This window comes from Xyrauchen texanus, chromosome 29, assembly GCF_025860055.1.
Source record: "Xyrauchen texanus isolate HMW12.3.18 chromosome 29, RBS_HiC_50CHRs, whole genome shotgun sequence".
Classification (NCBI taxonomy): domain Eukaryota; kingdom Metazoa; phylum Chordata; class Actinopteri; order Cypriniformes; family Catostomidae; genus Xyrauchen; species Xyrauchen texanus.
Genome location: NC_068304.1, coordinates 23,550,344 through 23,576,463, shown reverse-complemented (window position 1 = coordinate 23,576,463; position 26,120 = coordinate 23,550,344).

Sequence of the window (26,120 nt, the reverse complement as noted above, 5' to 3'; positions counted from 1 at the left end):
TTAAACGTGTGTATCAGACGTCACTGATAATGTTAGGCGAGATAATGGGGGAGAGCTGCTTACACTGCCACGTAATTATGGGCAAAATGAGATGCACGAATGCAAATGGCTTTGAGCCGGCTCCAGCCCGCCTTTTGTCCGGCATGATGGCGGTTGTGTTGGATGATATATACCACGCTGAAGGTGGCAGACTGCATGGAGACATGTGTGAGTAGAAGCAAGCAGGGAACAGAATTAGGGCAAATGCACCACACTCCTCCTGAATAAACATGCTCACACATGCACAAACACAGCGGATCCACTACTGCAACAGCTAATATCTTTATGTATGCTCTTCACGTTTTCGAGTGAAGACTTTGATTATTGGGGCCTGTTTCTCAGAAGAAACATCTCAGAAATGGGAGACTTGTGCAAAAGTTTCCAATTGCTCTCCATTTAATCCGATTGCTCTGTAGGAGAAACAATGAGATGTGAGGATATCTCATGTGATGTTTCATTCCAATGGGTTCTCTCCTTGTAATACCATCCACTAGACAGCATGTCGATTATGCATACTACTATGTATGGACCATGCTTATACAGTGACCTGTGCAAACAACACACGATCCTGGAGTAAACAACACTGAATTATGCAGAGAGAAGGGGTTCCTCCTGGCCTTTATATGACTCTTGGCATCAGGTCATCAGTGAGGTTAGAGAGTGGGATGTCTGTGGCTGTATGCTAAGCACAGTGCATTGGTCAGAAACCTGGTCACACTAATTGGCGGATGAGGAAGTCCTGCATGGGATAGGGGCCAGAAGAACACAAAGGTGTGGGAATACAAATTGTCTTTGGTGTAATCTTTGAGCAAGATGGATTCTGTAAGGGATAGTTCACCTAAAAATGTGTCACAATTTTTTCACCCTCAAGTTGTTTTTTCCGTGAAGCACAAAAGGAGATTCTTGGTCATATGGAAAATGTATGCAATAGAAGTGAATGGTGACTGAGATTAACAGTCTAACTAAAATCTCTTTTGGTGTTGAACAGAAGAAGAAAGCTATATGGATGTGAAACAACATGAAACAAAGTAAATAATGACAGAATTTTTTATTTTTGGGTGAACTATCACATTCCCTTTGATGGGAAGACTTGCGAGACGAGCAAAAACAGTCTCATTGAAAACGTCACATCTGTATAAGTCCATATTCAATTTTCAAGCTTTTAAGCAGAATAATGTCAATATTTTAAGCTCAATGTGCCTCAAGATTAGTATGTATGATTATGCAAACCAATGTTGTGACAGAAGGTTTTTCTGGAAAACACAGGGCACACAAATATTGATAGCACAGCCAATTTTTTAATCAAGCTGCGTGGTGTTAAACACCTGAAAAATACAATGAAATAACAAAATTTTGTCGCATCACTGTAAGTTGTTTAGCTGGCTAGTGTCCTCCAGCACAATACAAATGGTAATGAGCTTCCTTTTTCCAGATGAGGTGTGTAAACCTGCACCTCCTGGCATATGTTTTGATAACATAAATCACCTTAGATCAAGTATGCCCTAAAACATATTGCCTTGACCCCCTACCCAGACTGCCAGACCTCCCCCACCCTTCCATTTTGGGTAGGTAACGGAGTGGCACAGACTGGCTGTAAGCAGTCATGCTGTTTGTTAGCGGCAATTAATTTCTCTGCTGCTTTTGCTCTATTCACTCAGAAGCTTTTGTGCTTTAAATCCTGCTTCTCTAAGCCTCCCCTCTTGTTAAAAGAAAAAAAGAAAAGTGAGTGAGAGATGAGGGAAAATAAGGGGTAGAAAGAGAGTGTGTGAAGCAGGTAATGAAAGAAAAGGCACACAGTAAGCTAAGGATGGCTGATTATCTTGGTCCAGTTAAGCATGTAATTGCTTAAATTAGTTAAAATCCTTTCAAATATCTCTCTTTGCACCTCATCTCTACTTCATAGACTCAAATATTTGACAGTGAAACAAAATAAAATAAAACACAGATCTCCATTAGTAGTCAACCACCAAAAAAGAAAGTCTCTTCCAGAAGACCAGCATCTTCAGAGGATTCTGTGAAGGCATCAAAAAAGCATTTTAAACATTATTTCTCTTTCCCATTTTTTTTCTCCCATGGCCTTTTTTCTCAGTCACTGTAATGTCTTAATAGTTTGAACTATGTGTACAGCTAAGCATATCCATTAAAACGGTTTCCTGGGGCATCAAATGTGCTACAACATTATGAAACTGTCACTATTTAATTAAAGGAATAGTTATCCCCAAAATTAAAATGTTCTCATAATTTACTCATCCTCATGATATCCCAGATGTGTTTGACTTTCTCTCTTCTACCAAATACAAATGAAGATCTTTAGAAGAATCTCTCAGTTCTGTAGGTCCATACAATGCAAGTGAATAGTGGCTAGAACTTTGAAGTTCCAAAAATCAGCATAAAATTAATCAATATGACCTTTTTACTATAGTTGTTTGGATTACATTTATGCAGCATTTATATGCTTTTTGGAGCTTCGAATTTCTGGCCACCATACACTTGCATTGATAGGATCTACAAAAATGAAATATTCTACAAAAACATCTTTGTTTGTGTTCTGCAGATGACAGAAAGTCGCACACATCTGGTATGGCCTGAGAGTTATTAAATGACGAGAGAATTTTCATTTTTGGGTCTACATTTCCTTTAAAAACAAAAATAAATTTAGGCATAAAAAATATATGAACTAAATATATTTAGTTCACCTTAAAAGGATATTTCTGTAATTGTTTATTCACCCTCATGTTGTTCCAAGCCCTGACTTTCTATTTTTCCCTTGAACACAAAAGGAGATATGTTTAAATGGTAGCCTTATTCCCCATTCACATTCATCACATCTTTTTATATCCAGTTAATGTGAATGGAGACTTGAATATGCCATTCTGTCCACTATATCCTTATGTGTTCCATGGAAGAATGAAAGTCCTGCATTTTTGAAATATCAACAGGGTGAGTAAATAATGACATAATTTTCCATTTTGAATTTTTGGTTGAATTATCCTTTTATATTTTCACACATTTATTTAGCGGTGACAGAGCAACATGTGACATGCACCTGTCTGTAATCTCTTGTAGCCTGTGTTAAATTTGCCACCAGGGCTGGTGTGCAGCAAAAAAAACTTCTGAAGAATACAGCATGCATGGAACAGATTGAAGTGAACTGATCAGAGGTGTTTGTGATAGAGTAACAGAATGGATGTGTCTTAACTCCCGAGACTGGGAGGTTGTGATGGAGGGTGACAGACACAGCCGTCCACACGAGGATCTTGAGATTGTGTGCACAGCTTTTGCCAAGCCTTTACACATAGCCACTGTTGCTCTAGGTCCATGTGGATTGATGCCCACCCTGTGGAGGAGGGGCTTCCTCGTGCCAGCTTGACTGGGAGCTGTTAGGTAAAAGAGAGCAATTGACTTTCACTTATTTCATGATTTCGTTGTGAATGTTCCATATTAAAAGTACAATAAAGTGTTATCATGTATCATGTTTTAAAAATGTTTACTTTGACTAAAACCTCTGAGGCCTTCTCATGCATTTGCCGAACTGGCAACACAGGACCGTATTTATGGTAAAAAAAATCTATTTGACCAAACAGAATCAAATGTAAAACACTTTTAAAAAGGTGCTTTCAGGTAATGGTGAACAGATGCAGTGGCTGTTCATTGGTTGAGAATGTGATTCAACAGTGTTGAAAACTAACACACTTGATTGAGAATAAAAAGGTAACAGTGATGAATGTCATGAGGTGGGAGGGGGGAGGTTTTGAGTTTCGCCAGGTGTATTTGGGCCTTGCCAAATGCCACCTTCAGTGCAGAGAGGGTGAGTAGTTATGCCGCCTGCCTAATGAATGCTAATGTGTGTGTGTGTGTGTGTGTGTGTGTGTGTGTGTGTGTGTGTGTGTGTGTGTGTGTGTGTGTGTGTGTGTGTGTGCGTGTGTCTACATGTTATTCACACCGGATCAAACTAAGCCTACAAAGAGGTGCAAAAACGAGGTTGGCAGAGTACCAAGCCAAAACACCCTGGAAGCACATCAATACATTACATTTACTTAACACAAGTAGCAGTGTAAAGTGTGTCAGCCACAATAACCATCAGTGCATAATGGCTTTTTTAGAATTTTATGTTCATAAATGGCAAAGCTAGCAGTGGCTGCTCTTTTTCACATTATTGGATATGTTGAAACATGCCAAGGTTTACGCTGAACACCAAATACAGCAAACTGTTTTGTTTTTATTTTAGCTTTGGGTGAAATCTGGCCTTGAAACAAATGGTCCTGCGTGCACGTAAAGTTAAGTGAACTAAAAGAGCCCTTATTTAACAGTGACCTTCTCACACACCTCTTCAGCTGATATAATTTGCTCTTGAAAAAGTGGGCGGAATATAATAATTTGAGTATAAACTTTTGTGTAGAATGAATAAATCAGATGTTTTTCTACAGATTATTTTGACTGTACCTCTGCAGTATATAGAAGAGTAATACAGTTTCATGAAACATAATTGTAAAACAATTTCTAGTAACCTCTAAAATTCAGTCCTCTGATTGGCTGACAGTTGACAACCTGACAAGGTCATTGGATGTACAAGCTCTCATTAAAAAAAAATTAAAAAATAGACATTAGAGCAGGGCTGAGGTTAGTTGGGTCTATCAGGACTGTCAATCAATTAATGACAATTATTGAGCAAGGACACCCAGGGGAGGCGAGAGGGAGAATGAGAATCATAGTGGAGGGAAAGAACAGAGTGCGGGATAAATTAAGGAGATTGGAAAATAATGACAGGAACCCTAAAGACGAACAGGCCACATATGTAGATATTGTTCATTAGACTGTTAATTTTAGTTTGGTGAACTGATTGTTGAACGTGGATTCATATAGAATCATTAAATTCTAAATGATATTATGTAAACAGTCATGGCAATACTTTAAAACAATGAAATTAAAGAGTTTAATTTACATTGTAATACATTGTAAACATTTAGTACACATTTCAAAACCACATCAAATATATTAGTAATGGCGGCAGTCGTTATGACAGCAGTGTTTCTTTTGAACCAGCACTGATGGTAGGTTAAGTGATTTTAAACTCACATACGTATATCTGTATGAAAGGAATACCTTTTGATTTATGAGAGTGCTTGTGTGGAAACCTGGTTAACCCATTTTAATGAATAATAATAAAAAATATTATACTTATGATACATACAATTATACATACTTATGAGACTATTTGTGGAAGAGAGATATGATGTGAAGAATGGAGGCCCTGAAAAAAAAAATCACACAGAGCAGAACACATTTTCTCAAATTGAAGCTATGGAGAGTAAGAAAGACAGAGAGAGAGAGAAAGACAGAGAGAGAGAGAGAGAGAGAGAGAGAGAGAGAGAGAGAGAGAGAGAGAGAGAGAGAGGAAGCTTTTTTAAATTCTCCAGCTGGCAGGCTTTAATTTTCCATCATTCTAATTAAAATGCAAATTAAATTTATAATTAGCAACCACAGTATCCGAGAAACCACCTTGTGTGCAGCCCAAACATATGGGCCAGCCAGTGGTGGGTAAAGCTGGGTGTCTGTGGTACCGGGGTGGGGTACCCTCTCTGTGGGTCTGGAAAATAAAGGTGGGTGGCTTATATGGTAGGCTCAGAACAGGTGCTGTTTTTTCTTGGACCCCAGCTTGAGGACATCCAGGCTTTCTTGAGGCAGAGAGGTGAAGGCAAGGACCACGTTCCACATTACTGTCACTGTCTATGCCACAGATCAGAGCCTGGGTCATCTGAGGCCCACAGAGGTGTAAGCACTGTTGTGTCCTCTCAATCGAAAGGTCCTTGACCAAAATTAACCTCTGTGACACCCAGATAATTAATTTTCACTCTCGGAGAACAACAGCAAATATCTGGAATTGCACATTCTTCTATAATCCTTTGGAAATGAGCAAGACATGAAGCCACTGCTGTGTGGAAGACACACTGCTTCAGTTTCCTGAATATATGATTGAATGAGGGAGAAATAAATATTCAAATCAAAGAAGAGACTGAAAATTGGCTGATTGGGTCAAACCTGAAAACTTGTAGTTCCAAATAATACAATGAAGGAAAGGCGTTCCATGTGTCAGACTTGGAAATGTAGCTTGCTTTCTCCATTAGTGTTTTTTTCTTTGGCCATGTATGTACAACCACTGGTCCTCTTGTGTCTACGGGTCAATATTTCATTTTCTTTAAGGTGACCGGTCTGAGCACTGATGCTGACCAAATGGCAGCATTAATCTCTCATCAGCTGTCAGTGCTGAAGTGTGGGGTCAAGTCTGGAACATGTCAAGATGAAAGCCACCTCTCCCCATGTGCTTTCACTTTGGACAGTGAAAGTGACACAGGCTTGCCGCAAAGGGACTGCCACCAGATACCCAGTTATTCTTTCCAAACAACCTGTTCCGTGTGGATGTCAATGTCACATATGACCTCCTTAGCAGCTGTGTCAGTTTTGTCACCTGTGTGAGACCTTTGGTCCTGTTGTGTGCTAGGAGTTTTGCCCAAAAGCCAGACTTATCTTGCTAACCTGTCAGGTTACAAGCAGCCCGTAGCTTTGAATGGACAGTTTGATGTGGCCCTTTGACTTGGCTGACAACACTGTGTCTTTGGGGCTGCTTGCTGGGTGCTATTCAAAGCAGCACAGGCATCAGGGACAATGATGGTTAAAGACCAGTTCAATTATTCACCCCTTATCGGAGAAGGGTCAGGATTTCTTCTCTGAAAGGGAGAAGTATATATGGTATCCTCACTCAGGGACAAATTTTGGCATGGGTTACTTCCCCTCCGTTTAGATCTCTATACCCTGGATGGCTGTTTTTACATTTCCCTTTGAACTCCACAAAAGTTTATGCCTGGTTTATAAAGATTAATGCATGTGACTCTTTAGTATGCATCAATCTACAGAGGACCTTTAAGAGAAACCTTTCAAGAGGCAAAGCTACTGATAACCACAGACCAGCTATATTCAAAAAAGTCAAGATGATGTATGGTTCCACCAAGGTGGGAGCCATTTTCAGACAAAATGCTTTTCCTCTACACAATCCCTTGCATTGTCTGGCCCCTCTTGTGCAGTATTTCCCCTTTTGGTGCATGGCAGTGTCACCTGTTGCCCCATTAATCATGCAGAGAAGATACTCATAAATCATAAACATTCTGCAATTAATCAAGCTGTCAGGTCCGAGGTTAGAGGTCAGACTCGGAGAAGCCAAAGGTTGTCACTAGGGTGTGAAGGGGTCATGATTGTGTGGCATCTCTCATTCTTGGGAGATGTCAAAAGAGAGGCCAGTAGAACAAAGGAGAAATCAAAGTCAGGGTGGGGGGGTAGGAGTGAGGCTGACTGCTAGGGTCCAGAACAAAAAACCTGTCAAATTGACCTATCATTATATCAAAGGTCTCTCACCAGAATATGGCACTATCGCACTCCGCCATACTCATTCAAAATGACAGAGATCCTGTAACCTACCAGGCTCCTCACTTTGCCTTATTTACATAATTAACAAGTCAGCTCTCTTCTTTCAGTTGACTTATATTTATTTCTCTGGGAAAGCAAATGAGTTGACACTTGCTACATGAGATGTGATTTAATATATATATATATATATATATATATATATATATATATATATATATATATATATATATATATATATATATATATAAAACATTAAAAGAAGGTGACAATTTACAATAAGGTTTTACTTGTTAACTTTAACACATTAGTTAACATGAACTAACAATAAGCAATACTTTTCAAGCATTTACAGTAGAAATCTTGTTTATTGTTAATGGAATATTTTATGTTTAATACAAGTTAAGCTCAACTGACAGCATTTGTGGCATAATCTTTATTACCACAAAAAAAAAAAAAATATTATGACTCATACCTCCTTTTGTTTAAAAAAAGCAAAAATCAAGGTTACAGTGATGAATTTACAATGGAAGTAAAATGAACCATTTTTGGAGGGTTTAACCCATCCGTGGTCTTGTGGGTCATTTTGACCCATTTTTAAAATGGTTCTAAATGGGTACGAAAGTACCAAAGAAGGGTTAAAGGCAGAATGTTAAGCTTATAATTTTATAAAGCAGTTACATTTGTTTTTCTGTTTAAACTTGTGTATTATTTGAGTGGGGGCCAGTTGCATATACTTAGCCATTAAGACTTAGTCTAACAAGTAGTCTGACTAGCTAAAGATGCCTTAAAAAGCCTGTTGCATAAAACAAGCACACATTAAAAAAAATGTCAGACTGTGAACTCTCAATGCAGTTTTCCTTTGCTGAAAATATTTGCTTATTGGAGGAAAAAAAGGATTCAAAATGTATTCGAATGAAGAAATTTTGTGATTTTAACCCAAATAATAAAAAACACAAGAAATGTTGTTACCATCGTAAAGTCAAAATCCTCAACAAAGTCTCAACTGAAGCCCCACTGGATCAGCTAACAGTTATTTTCCAATGCAACATAGAATATAAACAGAAGTTAGCCTAGGGGTGTGCTGTCTTACATTCTGGTCTTAAATTAGACCGATCTAAGTTTTTATGCAACTGACTGAAAAAGTTATGTATCAATGTACCAAAGTACCAAAATTTGAGATGACAAACTAGTAAGACTAGTCTAAAACAGTTTTATGCAACCGGCCCCTGTTTAGTCATTTAAATAATTGTTTTTACGTTTTAGGGTTTTAAGATATTTGGTGTTATGTTGCTATGGCAATGAAGTTGTAAAATTGGACATAACTTCATATCATACTAAAATCACATTAACATATTGTTTACATCTTGTGGCCATACTTTTGAAACATTGAGTGGTTTAATGTTTATGGATTGGCCCCATTCACTTCCATTATAAGTACCTCATGGTAAAACAGATTTTAAATTATTTTGTAACCAACATTATGCTACAAATGTTGCCAATTGACCTTAATTTGAATTAAACCCAGAATATTCCCTTCATTTCAACATTGTGTACACTACAAATAGGGCTACATTTTTTTCATTAAAAGTTTAATATAAAAATACATAAGAAGTTTGATGTTTATTGTTAGTTCATGATACCTAATGCATTAACTAGTGTAAACAATTACAACCTTCATATACATTTTTAAAAATGTTGTATCTTTTTTTTTTTACAAATTCAAAACCTACTATGCAAGTTTAAAAAATAGAAGAAAAACAACTCAGTTCTGTATTTCTGGAGTAATTTTGTGTGTGTATGTGTGTGTGTGTGTGTATATGCTGTGTTATGTCTACCACCTCTCTTTGAAACTGTCTAGCTTGACTTACCGAGCACCATTTCACCTCTGGCAGCCAAGAGTTATTATCTGGCACCCTTACTCAAATGGGAATGTGGGTTTGCAGATGGCGACCTTGGCATGGCTGACAGTGAAATTAGCCCACATCACAAAGCCACCATGGCATTTGTGTAGTGCGTGGCACTTTCCTGGCAGGGCTGTTGTTGTAGGGTGAGGGGCTGTCAATGTTCTGATTTAAAGCCGAAGCCTCATCCTGCTCCTGTGAGAGTGTATGCAAGAACTGACACTGGGCCTGCTGTTACCTGCTCTCGGCACACCTCACCTCATCTCTCTGCATCATCAAGCCAAAGAACAGGAGTTTAATTGAGCTCTCACAGGTTTGGGCTCCATAAGAACTCGATGGAACATTGCATACGTAAGTGCAATGTGATCATTGCAAACTTTGAAAAATAGCTCCAAACAATGCTTTTTCCTTGACCAACATCATGGTCCAGATTCAGAGCAGTAATTTACGGCCGTTTCTTCATCCTTTTTTGTTTCTTGCATTTCCTAGCACCCTGCACACTCTTTAGGGGGTTTTCATGCTTACAGAGGGATAATAACAAAGCAAGACTGACACTCTTTTCACCATCTTCGGAGAATGAGATGGATGCTTTCAGCTCAAATACATAATGTGGTAAAGAATATTGCATTTGTTGGAAACTTCACAAGATAACGTTCAGAATAATCTAATGTATAGGCCCAAAGGGGAAACGGGTTAGATATTATGTTCTATGCACTATGTTTTGTGCAACTGCTGATTTGTTTGATGTATTGACTCTGTAAAGTTTGTACCTTTTCCTGCTCTGAAAATATCAAACTTAGCCATTTAAAGCAGGGTTTAGTATTTTTAGCCTTTATTTAAAGGACAGCAAAGGCTGACAGGGAGACTGGGGGGATCAGAACAGGATATTACCCATGCTGAATTCTTTCATATGTTTCAGTCATATTGAATGCTTTTGGCTGAAATAAATACATCTATTTAGATGACGACTTAAGCAAATTTGTTTGATTACTTTAAAAACAACCATATTTTGCAATGTGGGTTTATTGTATTAAAAAAAGAAATAAAAAAAGAAAGAAAGTGATTGTGGTACCTTACAAGCTTAGTGTCTTGTTAAGTAAACTTGACTTTCTTAGTTCAGTCAACTTCATTCTAATTAAATTCAAACTGAAAATAGAAGTTCAGTTACTCATTTGATCATTTAATATTATTGATAATTTTAGAAGTTGTTAGAGATATCCCATTGCCTAGGAGTTAAATTAAATTAAGTTAAATTAAACTGTCATTTGGTGGTAAATGGCTAGTTGATCATCACAGACCTATATCTGGTCCTTCTATTATATTCAGGCTTAATCTTGTTAAAGAGACACATTTGGAGTTCAACACTTTATAAACAAATCACAATGATAGTGACAATCATCAAGCACAATATTGGGTAAAAAAGATGAGCTTTGAATTATTGCTACATGACAAATAAATGAAAGTGAACAAACACAACAACCAAAAGCTAAAATAAATGCAGCAAACAGGGATGCAATCATCCTTGCAATTATCTAATCAGCCAATCGTGTGGCAGCAGCGCAGTGCATATAATCATGCAGATATAGGTCAGGATGTTCTCATCAACCATCAAAATGGGGAAAAAACATGATCTCAGTGATTTGGACTGTGGCATGATTGTTGGTGTCAGATGGGCTGGTTTCAGTATTTCTGTAACTGCTGGATTTCCTGGGATTTTCATGCACAACAGTCTCTAGAATTTACTCCAAATGGTGCCAAAAACAAAAAACATCCAGTGAGCGGCAGTTCTGTGGACAGAAATGCCTTGTTGATGAGAGAGGTCAACAGAGAATGGCCAGACTGGTTCGAACTAGCAAAGTCTACAGTAACTCAGATAACCGCTCAATACAATTGTGGTGAGAAAATAGCATCTCAGAATGTAATCACTGATGTAAAAAACAGCACCATCACTATTTGAAAAAATATATTTTTGATCAAATCTAGACAGTCTTCATTTCCAGCAGCCATCACTCCTACAACTTATCTTTGAGTAATCATGCTAATTTGCTAATTTGGTACTAGAAAAACACTTGCCATTATATCAAACACATTTGAAATCTATTTGGTTCGTTAAATGAAGCTTAACATTGTCTTTGTGTTTGCAGTGACACTGCATGCAACAGACTGGCATATCTTAAGGTCAATATAAGGTCGAAAATGACAAAAAAGAAACAGATTTCTCTAGAATCGCTTCAGTCAATAATTATTTTGAGAAATAAAGGCTATACAATGTTTGAAATTGACAAAAAAAACTGAAGACTTTCATACAAAGGTGTACACTACAGTCTTCAAAGACAATGTACAACTGGCTCTAACAAGGACAGAAAGAGATGTGGAAGGACATGTGTACAACTAAACAAGAGGATAAGAACATCAGGATGAGTATAGTTTGAGAAATAGATGCCTCACATGTCCTCATCTGACATTTCATTGAATTCTACCTGCTCAACATCAGTTTCATATACAACAGTAAAGAGAAGACTCAGGTGTTCAGACCTTATGGGAAGAATTGCAAAGAAAAAGCCACTTTTGATACAGAAAACCAAAAAGAAAAGGTTAGAGTGAGCAAAGAAACACAGACATTGGACAACAGATAATTGGAAAAGAGTGATATGGATCTCAACCCCATTGAGCTTTTGTGGGATCAACTAGACTGTAAGATGCGTGAGAAGTGCCTGACAAGACAGCCACACCTATGGCAAGTGCTACAGGAAGCGTGGGTGAAATGTCACCTGAGTATCTGGACAAACTGACAGCTAGAATGCCAAGAATCTGCAAAGCTGTCATTGCTGCACATGAATGATTTTTTAATGAGAACTCTTTGAAGTTGTTTTAGTTAGTTTAGTTTAGTTATTAATGTCCTGACTATACATTGTTATCAGCTGAAAGGCGGTGGGTTGCTGCCAATCTTGGACCTGCGAGTTCTGAACCGGGCCTTGCACAGACTTCTGTTCAAGATGCTGATGCGGAAGCGAATTTTGGTGTGCATCCTTCATCAAGGTTGGTTCACGGCAGTAGACCTGAAGGACATGTACTTTCACGTCTCGGTTCTACCTCGACACAGCCCCTTCCTACGGTTTGCTGTCGACGGCTGGGCATATCAGTACAAGGTCCTCCCCTTCGGCCTGTCCCTGTCCCCTCGTGTCGTCATTAAAGTCATAGAGGCAGCTCTTTCCCAGTTAAGGGAAGTTGGCATCCACATATTCAACTACATCAACGACTGGCTGATTGTAGCTCACTGGCGATAGTTGCTGTGTGCACACAGGGACCTGGTGCTCATGCACTTCAGGCATCTAGGGCTTTGGGTCAACTGGGAAAAGAGCAAGCTCTCCCCATTTCATAGCATCTCTTTTCTCGGCTTGGAGTTAGACTCGGTCTCAATGATAGCGCCTCACATGCTCCGGTTGATGCATATGAGACCACTTCAGCATTGGCTTCAGACTCGAGTCCCGAGGTGGGCATGACATCGCGTGACCTTCACGCCAGTCTGCCGCCACTTGTTCAACCTAAGTGGTCTAGCACCTGCAGTGCTGAACACGATCGCTCAGGCCAGAGTGCCCTCCATGAGGCAGCTCTATGCCCTGAAGTGGAGTGTGTTCGTGAGTTGGTGTGCTTCCCGAGGCAAAGACCCCCAGAGATGCACTGTCAGCTCAGTGCTTTCCTTCCTGCAGAAGAAGTTGGAGGGGCAGCTGTCCCCGTCCACCTTGAAGGAAAGGGAATGGAAGCTGCTCCATTACTAGATACGTCCCCCCAGGGATGTGGGGAACTATACAACGTTTTTTTTTGGGGCATTGAGGGAGGCTATGTGCAGTCCGAGTACATCTGCATTTATGCACGCAGTAGTCTGCTTGCACCTGCATTGACAGTCCACGTAACATTGTTCAGCTGTTGTGGCGTTTTGCATAGGGACTCCTAGAGCCCCCCTCCACTTGCCAATTCTCACTGGCCTTTTCTCAAAGATCTAAGGTGTTTGGGGCTCTCAAGAGTGACCCCTGGTGTCACTGCATCGACACAATGTCTTGTTTCCTCCATCGGGGAATGGAGGTTATGACAGTAACCGAGACCTTATCCCAACAAGATCAATCCAGGGCAGTTATGCTAACTCTAGATTTTAAATTATGATTACAGGCAAAATCTTTTTTACAGTGTTCAGTGACTCTGTAGACACCACACTGACCTATGACAGACATTTGTATTCCTGTGAAGTGTTGTAGAATTTGTATTTGTAAAATAATTTTTAATTTTATTTAAAAGAATAAATCATCTTTGAAAACACAATGTTAAGTAAAATATCTTAAACTGTTAATACATCAAATTATGACTGTAAACAGTAAAGATCTGCATAATCTAACAAACTGGTGAGATATGCTCTTGTATATTATTTACACCTACTATGTTGATCTGATTGTTATAGGTACCAGCCATAACTGTTTAGATTTATTGATTCAGTTGTGTTTAAAATTGTGATTCAAAAAGTGTTTAAAAAGCTATTTTTTTGACACTGTTGAGAACATTATTTTTTTATATAAATATTTTATTTCATAAAAATATTTTCATTTGAAAAAGTTTGTTCATTTCACAGAAGACACATACTAATAATAATAATAATAAGAAGAAGAAGAAGAAGAAGAAGAAGAAGATAAATAAAATATGAAATAAATAAAATAAAATATATTGAACTTGAAGTGATTGCATCTTATCTATAAGTGCTTAGTTTTTAATGCCATGTACATCAAATGTGAACTCTTAACAGCTGAACACATCAATCACTACTCAGATTGTGTTTGTCATTGCATTAGTGAGCATGAATGACATTTAAATCTTACAAGTGTTGCTGCTGCCCTTTCACAGGCTACTTACGCTCTTTTAACCAAATATGATTCTGTCAATGACTGAAACGTGTTAGCGTACGAATGCTAAGATTGTCAGTTGCCACTGTACAGGAGGAAAATGGTCTGTAATTGCAGATGGCCTCCCTCAATGCATTTCATGTGCATATTAATGAGAAGAAATTATAGTAAAGTGAAGAAGATTCCAAAGAGCAGCTTGTAGACTAAAAAGTCTATGTAATTGGAATATAAAGGCTTTCTACTTGGATAGAAATGTTAATGAAAAAAAAAATTGTGAAAAGATTTCACTTTAACTAATACCTCCAATTACATAAAGGTTAAGTTAATATTTGACAAAAAAGAAAAAAACGTACTAAGAGATTCCCTATTAAACTTAAAAATATACTTTTTTCAAGTGTATGCACCACTGCACATAGTAACTGTTTAACAGTTTGATTAAATGCTTTAATCAATCACTATCTTGGCCTGTTTATTAATCACTTTATCAAGCAGTTGATGCATTGCTGCTTTTAATAGACTCCATTTATTTTGATTTATCTCCCCTTTGTCTTATCAGGACACTCTCCCAATCTGGGGCTGATAAAGGGAGAGGCAATGGTGGGGGTGTGGTGGCATACAGGACTGAGTACACCGGAGCTCACTCTCCTTTACTTCATTACCATCACTGCTCACTGGCTTAGCCAATTTATTAGAGGCAATATGTTCCCTGGGCAAGTGGTGGGCAAACCACACAGCTAAACTCAGATAAACAGCGGGCCATTCGTTTGCCTTTTCACCTGACACAGCGCAGATACACAGTCCTAATAAGATTAATATCCCTTCATCTTCTTCCCCTCCCTTTATTCTATAGATTGCCTCTAATGTTCCACCTCAATGATCACAGGAGTTGGAACTCAATATGTAAAGAAGAGAACCTCAATGTGTTTCTTCGCTTTTAAGTAATGTAGGTGTTTGAAAAGCATATCTAATGCCACTTGCATTTCTATGAGCTATTTTAAAATGTCTTGATAAGTAGCATAAAGCTTGAATTGTAAAAAGTCAATAATGGTTTGCCAAAAAAAAAAAAAAAATTCAATCGCCTCTCTTTTGTGTGGCCAAAATTTAGACATACATTTTTAGCCCATTTTTTTATGTGAAAGGCTCTCTTAGAATTTTGAGACAGCAGTTATTTTCTGTGCTTTATTGTGCTTGGGAATGTTTTTTGGAGTAGCCCTTGAACTTGTCATGCTTTGGTCAGAAATGGCCATCATTAGCAAACAATCCAACCCACTTTTGTAGCTTGACCAACCCCAACTAACCAACCCACCACCCAACCACCCACCCTTCCTCTCCTCAGCACTCACAGCCCCATACATATATCTCCACTGTCTGCCTCTCGTTTTCTCCTTATCACTCTGTTGTGTGCTAAAAAGCTATTGTCTGCATCATCTGAGGCTCTGTGTGTGCTCACCAGGCATCAGAGGAGGAAAAAGGAGGACAAAAATGCAGAGAACACAGGTTGGGCCACTGAATAGAAAATTGTACTTAAGTGGCCTTCGTCCGTCCATCACCCAGAGCTGCTCATCTGGCTCCCCATGAGAGGGGCTCTGGGCTCAGGCTGTGAGGGCTAGCAAGAGGGCACCGGTAAACTTGAAAGCTGCCATACATTTGCAGCACTCTCAAAAACAAGCATTTCACACCTGAAGCCTTTCACGCGGGGGCCACTGAGTGTCCCCCTTCAAGGATTTCAATTGGCTATTGCCTCTGAGCTTGTTGAACGGGCCATTATGGTGAGGCGACAGGCAGCCAAGTATGTGCAATGAAAAGGGTCCTTCTCCCAGATGGGCCAGGGACATTAAAAATTGCCAGATCACTTCTTAATGTTGACTTACATAGAAGACACAGTTCATGTGTAGACACAACAGAACCTCACCTGAACAGAAAACGAAAGCAAAGAGGGTTGTACAAAGGTGTTCTGTTTCATTTATTCTGCGAAAAAACAACAACAACAACAACAACAAAAAAAAAGATTTTGTTTTGACATACATACAAAAAGGGAAAGTATGAATGAATGCCCTTATAAAATTTATTACAGCAAGGCTGGGAAAGTGATTGAGGTAGGGTACCTTGCAAAGCCTGTGAACACTACCTCATGGCCTGGTGATGTTTCTAAAATATGTTTGTATATCAGCAGAAAATTAGACTAATTCTTTGTTACTGTGTTGCTTATTTCATTCAGGAGGTATGTGGAAAAAAAAAGCATCAAATGCATTGCTTTGATCAAAGATGTATTCATTTGACTGAAAATGATTGCTTATTTCCATTAAAAAGGAATGTAATGGAAGGTTTGGGATGTCAGGGTGTCCAACAGACCCATACCTCTAAGATATGGCATTTCCTTTCCTGAGCCATCTGCCTCATTCATTTTCTTTCACATGTGCCTGAGGCAGAATGTCCCTTCAATGGCCTTGCTTGGGGGGGCATGCTGACACTGGACAGCCTTGAGGGGACTAGTGAAACTAGGTGCTAACTCTTGAAAGCTGCTTTAGGGAGGGACTGCTGGTGCGGGTCTGCAAAGGCTCACAAACTGATTATGACTCGAAGCCAAAATGTGTGGCATCAAAAACTGTTACAGGAGACACTTTTTGTTTGAATATTTTTTTTCCAACCATTTTCTCATCTGTACCAAAACAATTAGGCGAGTAAAGAAATAAAATGCAATTAAAAAAGGCCAGTCTAATTTCTAAAAAAGAGACTATTGCACATTATAATTCGGTGACTTTAACTAGAACGTATCTGCTAACGACTGTCCAGGTTGTAATTATGTTGAATCAGATTTTCCCGAGTATGACAGTTCAGTTCACAAAAGCAATTTCCAAAATCACATTTATGCGTTCCTATTCTTTTTATCTATATATATATATATATATATATATATATATATATATATATATATATATATATATATATATATATATAGAATAATTTCCTTCTTGACAAAGGCAGACCTTGATAAAAGTGATACGTCTAAAACACTTAAATAATGACAGAAAGAGAAACTGTTGAAACTTCTGGAAAACAAAAAAATAATCCCCCTCGCTCTACCGTGCTTTACAAATCAAGAACATGTGACAACACCATCTAATTATTCCTTCCATATTTCCCCACCTGCCAGTCACACTTTTTGGGGACTAAAGCTTAAAACACGTTAGCTCACAAATGATCTGTTGTATTTACATTAACACCTCAGCTGGTTGCACAGACGGCCCCTGATGGAAAGCAATCCATTAGAGGCATCACCATGCTGGGTAGGCACGTTCATCCCTCTTTTTATGGTAAGTGGTCTGGTCTTAACTGAAAAAACAAGACAAATATTTGGCTCCAAATATGATCATAAAACTGGTTGAAGGAGGATTAGAGTAGTTACAGTGAATTTCCCCCTGCCATTCACCAAAAAAAAATACATATACATATATATATTTAAATATTAGACTATAAACTAAAGTATGTACAGTGCTGATGCTGGTAATGTTTGCTTCATTACTTTTATTGAACTGTGATGGGTTTCATTGCTGATGCTCAGCACATACTCTCATATTAAGACACTTCAGAATTAATTCAGACAGCTTTCCCACATGGTTGGTATTTTTCTGGAGAGCATAAGAATTATTCAGATCTTATAAGAGTGTGGTCTAATAGTGTCACCACATCAGTATCGGATGTCTTTGCCTGTTGAATCAGTCACTGTAGAACAACATGATATCAGAATACAGGAGTGTGTGTAAACGTGTGTGTAACTGTGTATTCTGTGAGGCAGTGCACTTCCTGAGTCCTCATCTTTCCAAAGGGGCAGACTAGCGTCAGGGAGGTGAAATGGTGACGAGAAGGTTGCAGGTTCAAACTCCCGAGTGAGATGTTTCAACAAGGCGCTTAACCTGGCAGACTTCAGTAAGCATGACACTGAATAAATACATGAGCTGTAGAATGTCAGTGCACGTGTGGGGTAACTGTGCAGATGACCAGAGAACGGTGAACTTTCACCATATACAGTCATCGTGGGTTAGTTCAAATTGATTGTGGTGGCCATGGTGGATAATGTGTTTTGCAATTACCGTAGTCACAATTTTCCAGTTTATGCACACTGACTGGGCTTAAAGTCAAAAAGTATGTGCACATGCTATATGACATTCCAGGTGTAGATTTTAGAGATTAATAATAATAATATTAAAATTATTTTATAGAATTTTTTAAAAGAAAAATGTTCTTTTGAATGCATGTGCTTCAGAAGATATTTAGAGCTGTGGCTGCCCTGCATATGCCACCCCAGCTCTCATCTCTCCAGGTTCAAAGAAGGAATCAAAAAATCAATAAAGCAGCAAGATGTCCAGTCTCAATAGCTTTCACTTCAGATTAGAGACTGGGCAAATAAACAGGGGGAAAAACAAATATAATGGCTTGATTGCATTATAGCATCATAGTCAAAACCCCTGATTGATTAGAGGAGAGTTAAAATGCATAATAATCTTACCTGAATCTGAAATCAGTGGCCCCGTGAATCACCGGCAACGATCGCCGATGACATGACATTAATCAGGGCAAGAGAAAAAAACAAGATTGGGGGCTTCACTGGCTTAAGTGATCTGGCAGGCAGTATGATACCCTCCCTGTCAGAATCGATCAGTCCTGCTGAAATTAAGCACCAGTAAGTAAACTGCACTTAATATGGTGTTTTATCCATGGCCCCTTACTCTCTCTGGGTGTGTTGGCCTGCCCCAGTGCTCTGAGCTGCACCAAAGAAGGAGAGGGACTGAAGGGCCATGGCCACCAACCACACACAACCACCGACAGTCATAGCAGGTGCACGGCCACACAAATATCAGCATGCCTCTTGCTTAGCCTAGTTTGCAACAAAAATGAAAGACAGAGTTCTAGCACAATGCGGAATTGGACAAGTCCAGATTATCCATACACGGCCATACACTTCTCATTGTGATTAGGAAATACTGGGGCAAAGCGTCACATCTCACCCAACAACAAACAGTGTTCGATTCTTTTTGGCCTGCAGCAATAGTCTGTCTCTTCCGTCCATAAATGTTAAAGACCCCACTGCTTCTTTTTGCTGGAAAATAATCTGCTTACATCATTAGGCTAAGCTTGCTGAAACTAATTACCAGAAGTTGTGTTCCTTTTTTTTGCATGTGTGTGTGTGCATTTAAAGACCCACCACCATTCTACCCTAGTGTGTGCCCCTCCTTCTCTGGCACTTCTATACAATAAAACCATTTGCAAATAACAACAATTGAAAAAATAGAGAGAACATGAGAGACATAAAGGAAGAGAGAGAGAGACTCCCGAACCACATTTCAGGAGACCCCTTTTGTGCTTTTCACCTCCCCTCCCTTGTTTTTTATAGGGTGCAGTCATGTGGGGGCTAATAACCTGAACTGAGAAAAAGGAAAATACCTGGAAAAAAGAAAACAGAATGAACCGGGGCAATTGGGGTCCCTCTGTCGGATTTACACATAGTGGGGATTTTTAAGAGCCTAGTCTAGCTTATCACATTATTAGCTATTAAGAGACATAAAAAGCTCCAGGTGCTTATTACACCACAGAGGCCTGCTGAGCAAACAAACACCTCTTTCATTTCTTCTCATTTTAAAACTATTTGAATCATTGATGTCCCATTCATTTTTAATCTTCTCAACCTAAACATGCAGTATTCTTGAAAATTAAGATCTTATTAAACATATTATATATATATATATATATATATATATATATATATATATATATATATATATATATATATATATACACTACCATTCAAAAGTTTTGAAACACTTACTCATTCTTTATTATAATTTGTTTTTCACATTTTTTTATAATATTAAAGACATCACAACTATGGAATAACATAAATGGAACTATGGGAATTATGTTTTGACTAAATAAAATCCAAAATAAATCAAAACTGTGTTTTATTTTAGCATCTTGAAAGTAGTCACCCTTTGCCTAGAATCTGCAGAAATTTACTTGTGATGTTTTCTCAACCAACTTCTTGAGGTATCACCCTGGGATCCTTTTTAAACAGTATTGAATGAGTTCCCATCTATGTTGTGCACGTATTGGCTTCTTTTCTTTATTATTTGGTCCAAGTCATCAATTTAAAAAAACTTATTTTAAATAAAATTTTAGTTTTATAATTAAATTAATTAATATGGCACAATTACAAAACTAATTTCAAGCATTTAAGCATATGCCTTCAGATCAAAAGATTTTTAAGATTATGAGAAATATTTCAGTCAAGTGTTTCAAAACGTTTGACCTGTAGTGTGTGTGTGTGTGTGTGTGTGTGTGTGTGTGTGTGTGTGTGTGTGTGTGTGTGTGTATACAAAGCCTCAGTCTTTAGAATACTGAAAAAGACACTAAAATAACAGAACATACTTATATCTGTAACACTTTCAGAACTGATGTAATTTTTTTTATTTGTATTTGAGAGAAGACCTTCTTAATATTTAATTATTATATTTTATATTTTTTTTATCTTTTAGATTGGTTATTCATTATCATTATAATAATTTCTCCCCATGTATAAAATTCAACATTTTGTTTCAAATAGAATTGTGTTATTTGCTAATCATTTTAAGACACACTAAATCGTTATTTAAAGGTGAGTTGTTTGTTGTGAGCGCATCATAACCTAATATGGTAGCACATAGTAAAGCATCTAAAGTAGATAAATGATGACATAAAGACTTGCACGTTTAAAATGCATTACAGTAAAACGAGAAAATACACTGAAGACTTAAATAAAATAAAAATATACATGTTGAAAGTATGAAAAAAGTTCTCCAAAGCAACTAAGAAATTACTTTAATTAGAAGAATTAATAGGCTAATACAAAATCAAGGAAAATAAATATATATATATATATATATATATATATATATATATATATATATATATATATATATATATATATATATTTATTTATTTTTGACGGAGAAATGTTTGATGATCACTTGCCTGTAGGCCTATAACTGACGGTCACTGTTAAGTTTTGTTAATTCTTTTATTTTTATTATTATTATTATTATTATTATTATTATTATTATGAATAATAATAATAGGCTTTTATAATAATAATAATTATTATTATTATTACAGTTTATTATGAAACTGAAAAAGTTACAAGCCATTTGTGTATTACTGATGATAGGCCTACTGGTAAACGATTGCGCTTCTAATAATAATAATAATAATAATAATAATAATAATAATAATTGTTATTATTAGAAGCGCAATCGTTTACCAGTATCATCAGTAAAACACAAATGCTTGTATCTTTTTCAGTTTCATAATTATATTTCACAATGTAGTTATATTGCGGCAGTAACAAGTCAAAACTCGTGAAAGTGTAATTGCACTGTTTTTACAACAGACAGCAAACACTGGATTCTGGCGATGTTACAAAGATGTTCTTCTCTCCAGCCTATAAAAGAATAAACAGACAACAAGCTCTGTGCGAAATAGAGAGAGAGAGAGAGTGGGGGCGAGAGAGAGGGAGAGTCTTATCGCAAACCAGACAGCGTTATAGTGATTCATAGCGGTCATTTAAGTGATAATACACTCATTCACAATACTAACAAACAAGCGCCCACAGTTATCTGTAAAGTTAAGTCAATTCGACGCAGGGCGCGGAGCAGGAGGGAGTTTTAAGATGGTGGTGACTGAGAAATTGACAGGTTAATTTTGGAGCCGATAGTAAGAGAAAGAGCAAACGGACTGAAGTGAAAGTGCAGGAACATGTGCTCTCCTGCTTGCGTGCAGCGCCATCTATCTGTAGCTTGTTGTACAGCAGAAGGTTGCCTTCCTGAGCCAAGCTCTGTGGTCACCGACAATTCGATGAAGTGTCAAATGGAGGGTGGAAAAAACAAAAACCCAACAACACATTTAAAGTCCCATATTGTTCCACAAAAATTATCTGTATTTTTTGTTGTTTTACAATGCATTATCGGTTGTCGTATACAGTCTAATTCATTTTAGAGTTATTCCCTGTGATTGAAAGGCTACCCGTAATTTAGTTAAGTCAAATTAAATAAAATATTTTATATGGTTTTATTAAAAATATATAGTTTTTCTCAGTCTCTTTTGTGTGCATGTGTTTGAACATATCATATTCTGTATTCAGTTTCTGTAGATTTTTCACCGAAATATTTCTACGGCAGTGGTTCTCAACCTTTTTGACTCCGAAAGCCCCGCATATAGGCTATTAGATATTTATATTCTAAGTTATTTCTATTATAATATATTTCTTTAAAACTGTGATTCCAGATATGTCTAGAACTGTAGCTACATTATTCATAAAAATCAAGCTTTTGAAGGGAGTTATTATAGTTTTAGCATTTTCAGTAAGCTGAGTAATAGGCTAATAATAATAATATAGAAATTATAATAATCTATCATTTTTTTAATTATTTAAATAGATATTGAGGACTTCTGTGTATTCTATTTATTTATTTATTTATTTTCCAAACATTTATAGCGTTGCAAGTTAGTGTAAACTAAAGTAAAACATACATATAATCTTTATATGTATGTTTTATAGTCTTTTATAATATGTTTAATATTATTTGCGGAAGACAATAACATTCATGTAAAAAAAAAATTACTGATAAAAAATGAACTACTTTGTCACATGGTTTTGAGCTATTTAGGATGCAGTTGGCAAACTTATAAAGAAACCCCGTGTCAGGCTTAATTACGAGTAGGTGGAAAAAGGTTTAAGGAAAGGTTAGATAGTTGTTTGAATCTGACACATAATTCTGGAGCTTGTACAATGTGCCGAGTCGGCAAGCTACACCAATTATCTCCCCTCTCCATGGCTTTATGTGAATCAGCATGCAATATTATTATAATGATATAGCTACAATTATTGTTGTCCATATACGTCGCTCTGTGTAGAAATCGTTCCAGGTCTTTCATTTTTTTCTCCCACACAAACGTGTTTTCATAGTGTTTAGGATTTTGTTGTTTTCTTCCCAATATCTCAACGGACATCCCTCACAATATGACATTTTGTGCAATATATTTGCTTATTGAAATAAAGGCCTGTGCTTAGTTTCTAGTGAAGTGTCTATATAGGCCTACTGTACATTTTTAATAATTTTGAATATATATTGCATTTTTAGACAAGAAATAATGAATTTGATTGTATATTGGAAGAGCGGCATTACAGAAAGGCAACCCGAATTTTGACCCAATTAGTGTATTTCTCCGGAGCTCGCCTGTTGTACAGCTCCCAAGACCACGATCCCTTCTGGGTTATTCTGAATTGAATTTGCTGGCTCTTATATGCCTTTGCCTATCTCCCAATGGCGTATCCGTTGGCTGGGAAACTCCAGTTCTAAGTTCACTATGCTGAACCCTTTGGCTCTTGCTGTGCAGTAAAGCTGTCAGCTTTGTGATCAAGACCCATGTTTCCAAAGCAATTTAGAACACACTTACTGTACCTATCTTAAAATGTATTGAAAACACATGAACCAGGTTCAGTAAAATGGACCACAACCTTTATACTATTATTATTATTATTATTATTATTATTATTATTATTATTATTATTAATTGATTACATTGATTGCAGTGCCACTTTTGTCTTGCCTCTATGTTTGGTTTTAACAATGAATTTTCAAAGCTTTGTTTGGATGCCGAAGAAGAGATTCGATTAGAAAATCAACAGTTCATTAGTTTTTACCAACAAACTTTACAAAATTTGTATTAAAGGCTTGTACTATGGTGATTTAAAATGGCAATATTAAAAGAGGCTGAAAAAAGTGAAAACCACATTTAATTCATTTCAAGGTAGCCCTTAAACTGCATTCTTTGTTTGCCAGTCACTGTGTGGAACCATCAGCCTATACCCAAAGGTGAAATACAAACAGCAGAATAATTTGGCATCATTACAAAGCACTGCTAACTGGGAAACCTCAATGTTCAGACACACTCTTCTTGTGTCTTGAAGGAATAGAGCATTCTGATGTGACAACTGAACAGTGTCCCAAAAGTCAAAGGCTCTCTTGAGCCTTTGCCAAGATACACTACTTCATAATATATTCTTTGACATAACTTTTAGCCATAAACAGAGTAAAAAAGGCAAATAAATCTGAAAACCCTATATAGGTCAGTTATAGGCAATTTTGTGATTTGAATATGTAGACATTATAGATTTGCGTTAATCAGACGACTAATTAGCTTAAAGTGGCAATGAAATGTTTGATCTCTCAAACTGTCCAAGGGAGGTGATGAAATCGTGAATCAATGACAATAAGTGACACTTCATTCCAGACTGAAAGAGGCAACCAAAAATGGCACCATTGACCTGCCTTATGATGACTGATCTCTAGCCCCATGCCACACGGTGCTAGATGCCACTCGCATTGCCCATAAGAAGCTGATGACCCACTTCATCCCAATGTAGCCATAACTTAGACTTCTTCCATCATCTCCAATCAAGTACTCTAGGAAAATGCTCACATGACTGGACTCTGATTATTCATCAGCCTTCTTTGGTTTAGCATGAAATGGCTTCTTGAGACTCATAAGCTGTGAAGAATGACTCAATTATCTCAAGTGTGTTCTAAAACAGAGAAGAAGCTGAATAAAATTGTGCAGTTGTAGACAATACTGGAGAATATTTTTATACTACAAATGTATTGCCATATATGTAATCTCTCCATTGAGCAAAATACTCACATGCAGTACAAATCAGTGTGTAAAAGACCCCCAAGAAAGACTTACTACCAGGAATTGTATCCAAAATCTCTATTTTGTACTCATGTGATCTTATTTATGTCACAGTATTTCCTGTGCATTTGATGTCAGTTAAGATAAAGCAAATGCTTATGTTTTTTGTTTTTTTTTAAAGTACTGAAATGTCTGTACTTAATATTCTTTGTTGCAGGTGTATCAGACAAACTGAATGGCCTCCCCCTTTACACTAACTGTCAGAAAACCAAACCAAACAGACTTATCTCACAACATGAGGGACATAGATGTGTAGAGAATGATTTGTAAATCAGGAGTGGCTTAAGCTTCTATTCTACCGGTGTTAATTCTCTTGTTGGTGAGGAGCAGCTTGGTGTCATCTGGGGGGCCAAGCTGACACTTTTCATGAGAGTGGCATCCCGCCTCTAAGAGACAGACAGCACAATAACGACCGCCATTGACATACCATTGCTGAGGGAAGGGTAGCAGAGGACACATCTTTGAAAGTTCATCACAACCAGACCCCCAAAGCACCAACAGCTTGATCTTGTGTCACTCTGAGGGTAGGACTCTGGTCTACTTTGTCTTTGAAACCTAAATCGTTAATTGTAGTGGATAAAAAGGGGTTTAAGTGGGAGGAGCTTCTAGAAAAAAAAGAGTCTGTATGCAAAATAAAGTACTCAAAAAGCAACAGGAAAAAAAAACAGGGATAATAAAATTAGAGATGAGGGGAAGAGAGACTGAGAAATGAGATGGAAAGGAGCACGGGTAAAATGGAGAGACAATTTGATGCATTGACCCTTATTAACAATGGTGAAAATAGGAGATTAAAAACTGTGCCACGCTAATTTCCATGGAGATTTTTATAATTTCCCCAAAATTACTTCTTCCTGCTTTGATTTGTCCATTCCGCTAGAACCCCCCTCCACAGTGGTTAGGGTGGTGTGCCCTGTCACACCACCGCTCACTTGAGACCCAGCGTTGGCCCCTTGCTGTGCCCAGGCATCATGAGATTACTAGAGCGAAGCTGATGTCTCTATCAACCTACCATGCCCTTCTCCCATCTTACCACACACACACATTTGAACACACAGCCCTCCCCCTCTTCTCCATATACACACTCACAGAT